Source organism: Hypomesus nipponensis, chromosome 20, assembly GCF_054491055.1.
Source record: "Hypomesus nipponensis isolate SF chromosome 20, ASM5449105v1, whole genome shotgun sequence".
NCBI classification, from domain to species: Eukaryota; Metazoa; Chordata; class Actinopteri; order Osmeriformes; family Osmeridae; genus Hypomesus; species Hypomesus nipponensis.
The window spans coordinates 722501-727500 of NC_140380.1; the positions used below are offsets into that span (position 1 = coordinate 722501).

Genomic DNA, 5000 nt, shown 5'->3' on the forward strand with positions numbered 1-5000 from the left:
GTATATGGATAAGTAGCCTATGGTTGTCAACTTATTTCGTACGGCCATACCAGCCTGGCAACGCCCGATCTCGTCTGATCTCGGAAGCTAAGCAGGGTCGGGCCTGGTTAGTACTTGGATGGGAGACCGCCTGGGAATACCAGGTGCTGTATGCTCTTTTGCTCATTCACTTAGAAACTGAAATCTTGCAATATGCACAAGTAGTCCTTCATGAAAGGGGCTGGAAGCTGTTTTCATTTTGACACGAGAGAGAGAGAGAGACTACCTTGCATTGTCAATTGCTAAATCTCTATATGGATAAGTAGCCTATGGTTGTCAACTTATTTCGTACGGCCATACCAGCCTGGCAACGCCCGATCACGTCTGATCTCGGAAGCTAAGCAGGGTCGGGCCTGGTTAGTACTTGAATGGGAGACCGCCTGGGAATACCAGGTGCTGTATGCTCTTTTGCTCATTCACTTAGAAACTGACATCTTGCAATATGCACAAGTAGTCCTTCATGAAAGGGGCTGGAAGCTGTTTTCATTTTGACACGAGAGAGAGAGAGAGAGACCACCTTGCATTGTCAATTGCTAAATCTGTATATGGATAAGTAGCCTATGGTTGTCAACTTATTTCGTACGGCCATACCAGCCTGTCAACGCCCGATCTCGTCTGATCTCGGAAGCTAAGCAGGGTCGGGCCTGGTTAGTACTTGGATGGGAGACCGCCTGGGAATACCAGGTGCTGTATGCTCTTTTGCTCATTCACTTAGAAACTGAAATCTTGCAATATGCACAAGTAGTCCTTCATGAAAGGGGCTGGAAGCTGTTTTCATTTTGACACGAGAGAGAGATAGAGAGACCACCTTGCATTGTCAATTGCTAAATCTGTATATGGATAAGTAGCCTATGGTTGTCAACTTATTTCGTACGGCCATACCAGCCTGGCAACGCCCGATCTCGTCTGATCTCGGAAGCTAAGCAGGGTCGGGCCTGGTTAGTACTTGGATGGGAGACCGCCTGGGAATACCAGGTGCTGTATGCTCTTTTGCTCATTCACTTAGAAACTGAAATCTTGCAATATGCACAAGTAGTCCTTCATGAAAGGGGCTGGAAGCTGTTTTCATTTTGACACGAGAGAGAGAGAGAGAGGGAGAGACCACCTTGCATTGTCAATTGCTAAATCTGTATATGGATAAGTAGCCTATGGTTGTCAACTTATTTCGTACGGCCATACCAGCCTGGCAACGCCCGATCTCGTCTGATCTCGGAAGGTAAGCAGGGTCGGGCCTGGTTAGTACTTGGATGGGAGACCGCCTGGGAATACCAGGTGCTGTATGCTCTTTTGCTCATTCACTTAGAAACTGACATCTTGCAATATGCACAAGTAGTCCTTCATGAAAGGGGCTGGAAGCTGTTTTCATTTTGACACGAGAGAGAGAGAGAGACTACCTTGCATTGTCAATTGCTAAATCTGTATATGGATAAGTAGCCTATGGTTGTCAACTTATTTCGTACAGCCATACCAGCCTGGCAACGCCCGATCTCGTCTGATCTCGGAAGCTAAGCAGGGTCGGGCCTGGTTAGTACTTGGATGGGAGACCGCCTGGGAATACCAGGTGCTGTATGCTCTTTTGCTCATTCACTTAGAAACTGAAATCTTGCAATATGCACAAGTAGTCCTTCATGAAAGGGGCTGGAAGCTGTTTTCATTTTGACACGAGAGAGAGAGAGAGAGACCACCTTGCATTGTCAATTGCTAAATCTGTATATGGATAAGTAGCCTTTGGTTGTCAACTTATTTGGTACGGCCATACCAGCCTGGCAACGCCCGATCTCGTCTGATCTCGGAAGCTAAGCAGGGTCGGGCCTGGTTAGTACTTGGATGGGAGACCGCCTGGGAATACCAGGTGCTGTCTGCTCTTTTGCTCATTCACTTAGAAACTGAAATCTTGCAATATGCACAAGTAGTCCTTCATGAAAGGGGCTGGAAGCTGTTTTCATTTTGACACGAGAGAGAGAGAGAGAGAGAGAGAGAGAGAGACTACCTTGCATTGTCAATTGCTAAATCTGTATATGGATAAGTAGCCTATGGTTGTCAACTTATTTCGTACGGCCATACCAGCCTGGCAACGCCCGATCTCGTCTGATCTCGGAAGCTAAGCAGGGTCGGGCCTGGTTAGTACTTGGATGGGAGACCGCCTGGGAATACCAGGTGCTGTATGCTCTTTTGCTCATTCACTTAGAAACTGAAATCTTGCAATATGCACAAGTAGTCCTTCATGAAAGGGGCTGGAAGCTGTTTTCATTTTGACACGAGAGAGAGAGAGAGACTACCTTGCATTGTCAATTGCTAAATCTCTATATGGATAAGTAGCCTATGGTTGTCAACTTATTTCGTACGGCCATACCAGCCTGGCAACGCCCGATCACGTCTGATCTCGGAAGCTAAGCAGGGTCGGGCCTGGTTAGTACTTGAATGGGAGACCGCCTGGGAATACCAGGTGCTGTATGCTCTTTTGCTCATTCACTTAGAAACTGACATCTTGCAATATGCACAAGTAGTCCTTCATGAAAGGGGCTGGAAGCTGTTTTCATTTTGACACGAGAGAGAGAGAGAGAGACCACCTTGCATTGTCAATTGCTAAATCTGTATATGGATAAGTAGCCTATGGTTGTCAACTTATTTCGTACGGCCATACCAGCCTGTCAACGCCCGATCTCGTCTGATCTCGGAAGCTAAGCAGGGTCGGGCCTGGTTAGTACTTGGATGGGAGACCGCCTGGGAATACCAGGTGCTGTATGCTCTTTTGCTCATTCACTTAGAAACTGAAATCTTGCAATATGCACAAGTAGTCCTTCATGAAAGGGGCTGGAAGCTGTTTTCATTTTGACACGAGAGAGAGATAGAGAGACCACCTTGCATTGTCAATTGCTAAATCTGTATATGGATAAGTAGCCTATGGTTGTCAACTTATTTCGTACGGCCATACCAGCCTGGCAACGCCCGATCTCGTCTGATCTCGGAAGCTAAGCAGGGTCGGGCCTGGTTAGTACTTGGATGGGAGACCGCCTGGGAATACCAGGTGCTGTATGCTCTTTTGCTCATTCACTTAGAAACTGAAATCTTGCAATATGCACAAGTAGTCCTTCATGAAAGGGGCTGGAAGCTGTTTTCATTTTGACACGAGAGAGAGAGAGAGAGGGAGAGACCACCTTGCATTGTCAATTGCTAAATCTGTATATGGATAAGTAGCCTATGGTTGTCAACTTATTTTGTACGGCCATACCAGCCTGGCAACGCCCGATCTCGTCTGATCTCGGAAGCTAAGCATGGTCGGGCCTGGTTAGTACTTGGATGGGAGACCGCCTGGGAATACCAGGTGCTGTATGCTCTTTTGCTCATTCACTTAGAAACTGACATCTTGCAATATGCACAAGTAGTCCTTCATGAAAGGGGCTGGAAGCTGTTTTCATTTTGACACGAGAGAGAGAGAGAGAGACCACCTTGCATTGTCAATTGCTAAATCTGTATATGGATAAGTAGCCTATGGTTGTCAACTTATTTCGCACGGCCATACCAGCCTGGCAACGCCCGATCTCGTCTGATCTCGGAAGCTAAGCAGGGTCGGGCCTGGTTAGTACTTGGATGGGAGACCGCCTGGGAATACCAGGTGCTGTATGCTCTTTTGCTCATTCACTTAGAAACTGACATCTTGCAATATGCACAAGTAGTCCTTCATGAAAGGGGCTGGAAGCTGTTTTCATTTTGACACGAGAGAGAGAGAGAGAGAGAGAGAGAGAGACTACCTTGCATTGTCAATTGCTAAATCTGTATATGGATAAGTAGCCTTTGGTTGTCAACTTATTTTGTATGGCCATACCAGCCTGGCAACGCCCGATCTCGTCTGATCTCGGAAGCTAAGCAGGGTCGGGCCTGGTTAGTACTTGGATGGGAGACCGCCTGGGAATACCAGGTGCTGTATGCTCTTTTGCTCATTCACTTAGAAACTGACATCTTGCAATATGCACAAGTAGTCCTTCATGAAAGGGGCTGGAAGCTGTTTTCATTTTGACACGAGAGAGAGAGAGAGAGAGAGAGAGAGAGACTACCTTGCATTGTCAATTGCTAAATCTGTATATGGATAAGTAGCCTATGGTTGTCAACTTATTTCGTACGGCCATACCAGCCTGGCAAAGCCCGATCTCGTCTGATCTCGGAAGCTAAGCAGGGTCGGGCCTGGTTAGTACTTGGATGGGAGACCGCCTGGGAATACCAGGTGCTGTATGCTCTTTTGCTCATTCACTTAGAAACTGACATCTTGCAATATGCACAAGTAGTCCTTCATGAAAGGGGCTGGAAGCTGTTTTCATTTTGACACGAGAGAGAGAGAGAGAGACCACCTTGCATTGTCAATTGCTAAATCTGTATATGGATAAGTAGCCTATGGTTGTCAACTTATTTCGTACGGCCATACCAGCCTGGCCACGCCCGATCTCGTCTGATCTCGGAAGCTAAGCAGGGTCGGGCCTGGTTAGTACTTGGATGGGAGACCGCCTGGGAATACCAGGTGCTGTATGCTCTTTTGCTCATTCACTTAGAAACTGACATCTTGCAATATGCACAAGTAGTCCTTCATGAAAGGGGCTGGAAGCTGTTTTCATTTTGACACGAGAGAGAGAGAGAGAGAGAGAGAGAGAGACTACCTTGCATTGTCAATTGCTAAATCTGTATATGGATAAGTAGCCTTTGGTTGTCAACTTATTTTGTATGGCCATACCAGCCTGGCAACGCCCGATCTCGTCTGATCTCGGAAGCTAAGCAGGGTCGGGCCTGGTTAGTACTTGGATGGGAGACCGCCTGGGAATACCAGGTGCTGTATGCTCTTTTGCTCATTCACTTAGAAACTGACATCTTGCAATATGCACAAGTAGTCCTTCATGAAAGGGGCTGGAAGCTGTTTTCATTTTGACACGAGAGAGAGAGAGAGAGAGAGAGAGAGAGACTACCTTGCATTG

At 47.0% G+C, this 5000-nt stretch overlaps 15 non-coding genes and 2 pseudogenes across 15 annotated transcripts; all 17 read left to right on the forward strand.

The window, feature by feature from the left end:
* Window positions 1-36: 36 nt before the first annotated feature.
* Window positions 37-155, forward strand: LOC146240493 (5S ribosomal RNA). Its single transcript, XR_014736202.1, has one exon. It is a non-coding gene; the product is annotated as a 5S ribosomal RNA (ribosomal RNA).
* A 170-nt stretch (window positions 156-325) lies between these two features.
* LOC146240494 (5S ribosomal RNA) lies at window positions 326-444 on the forward strand. Its single transcript, XR_014739954.1, has one exon. It is a non-coding gene; the product is annotated as a 5S ribosomal RNA (ribosomal RNA).
* Window positions 445-616: 172 nt separating this feature from the next.
* LOC146240495 (5S ribosomal RNA) lies at window positions 617-735 on the forward strand. The gene has a single exon (XR_014739504.1). It is a non-coding gene; the product is annotated as a 5S ribosomal RNA (ribosomal RNA).
* Window positions 736-907: 172 nt separating this feature from the next.
* LOC146240496 (5S ribosomal RNA) lies at window positions 908-1026 on the forward strand. The gene has a single exon (XR_014736203.1). It is a non-coding gene; the product is annotated as a 5S ribosomal RNA (ribosomal RNA).
* Window positions 1027-1204: 178 nt separating this feature from the next.
* On the forward strand, window positions 1205-1323 carry LOC146240497 (5S ribosomal RNA). The gene has a single exon (XR_014739537.1). It is a non-coding gene; the product is annotated as a 5S ribosomal RNA (ribosomal RNA).
* A 170-nt stretch (window positions 1324-1493) lies between these two features.
* On the forward strand, window positions 1494-1612 carry LOC146240498 (5S ribosomal RNA). The gene has a single exon (XR_014738699.1). It is a non-coding gene; the product is annotated as a 5S ribosomal RNA (ribosomal RNA).
* Window positions 1613-1784: 172 nt separating this feature from the next.
* On the forward strand, window positions 1785-1903 carry LOC146240499 (5S ribosomal RNA; annotated as a pseudogene).
* A 186-nt stretch (window positions 1904-2089) lies between these two features.
* Window positions 2090-2208, forward strand: LOC146240500 (5S ribosomal RNA). The gene has a single exon (XR_014736205.1). It is a non-coding gene; the product is annotated as a 5S ribosomal RNA (ribosomal RNA).
* Window positions 2209-2378: 170 nt separating this feature from the next.
* LOC146240501 (5S ribosomal RNA) lies at window positions 2379-2497 on the forward strand. The gene has a single exon (XR_014739955.1). It is a non-coding gene; the product is annotated as a 5S ribosomal RNA (ribosomal RNA).
* A 172-nt stretch (window positions 2498-2669) lies between these two features.
* LOC146240502 (5S ribosomal RNA) lies at window positions 2670-2788 on the forward strand. Its single transcript, XR_014739505.1, has one exon. It is a non-coding gene; the product is annotated as a 5S ribosomal RNA (ribosomal RNA).
* Window positions 2789-2960: 172 nt separating this feature from the next.
* Window positions 2961-3079, forward strand: LOC146240503 (5S ribosomal RNA). The gene has a single exon (XR_014736206.1). It is a non-coding gene; the product is annotated as a 5S ribosomal RNA (ribosomal RNA).
* Window positions 3080-3257: 178 nt separating this feature from the next.
* LOC146240504 (5S ribosomal RNA) lies at window positions 3258-3376 on the forward strand (annotated as a pseudogene).
* A 172-nt stretch (window positions 3377-3548) lies between these two features.
* Window positions 3549-3667, forward strand: LOC146240505 (5S ribosomal RNA). Its single transcript, XR_014734665.1, has one exon. It is a non-coding gene; the product is annotated as a 5S ribosomal RNA (ribosomal RNA).
* Window positions 3668-3851: 184 nt separating this feature from the next.
* On the forward strand, window positions 3852-3970 carry LOC146240506 (5S ribosomal RNA). The gene has a single exon (XR_014740174.1). It is a non-coding gene; the product is annotated as a 5S ribosomal RNA (ribosomal RNA).
* A 184-nt stretch (window positions 3971-4154) lies between these two features.
* Window positions 4155-4273, forward strand: LOC146240507 (5S ribosomal RNA). Its single transcript, XR_014734730.1, has one exon. It is a non-coding gene; the product is annotated as a 5S ribosomal RNA (ribosomal RNA).
* A 172-nt stretch (window positions 4274-4445) lies between these two features.
* Window positions 4446-4564, forward strand: LOC146240508 (5S ribosomal RNA). Its single transcript, XR_014739406.1, has one exon. It is a non-coding gene; the product is annotated as a 5S ribosomal RNA (ribosomal RNA).
* Window positions 4565-4748: 184 nt separating this feature from the next.
* LOC146240509 (5S ribosomal RNA) lies at window positions 4749-4867 on the forward strand. The gene has a single exon (XR_014740175.1). It is a non-coding gene; the product is annotated as a 5S ribosomal RNA (ribosomal RNA).
* The last annotated feature ends 133 nt before the right edge of the window (window positions 4868-5000 follow it).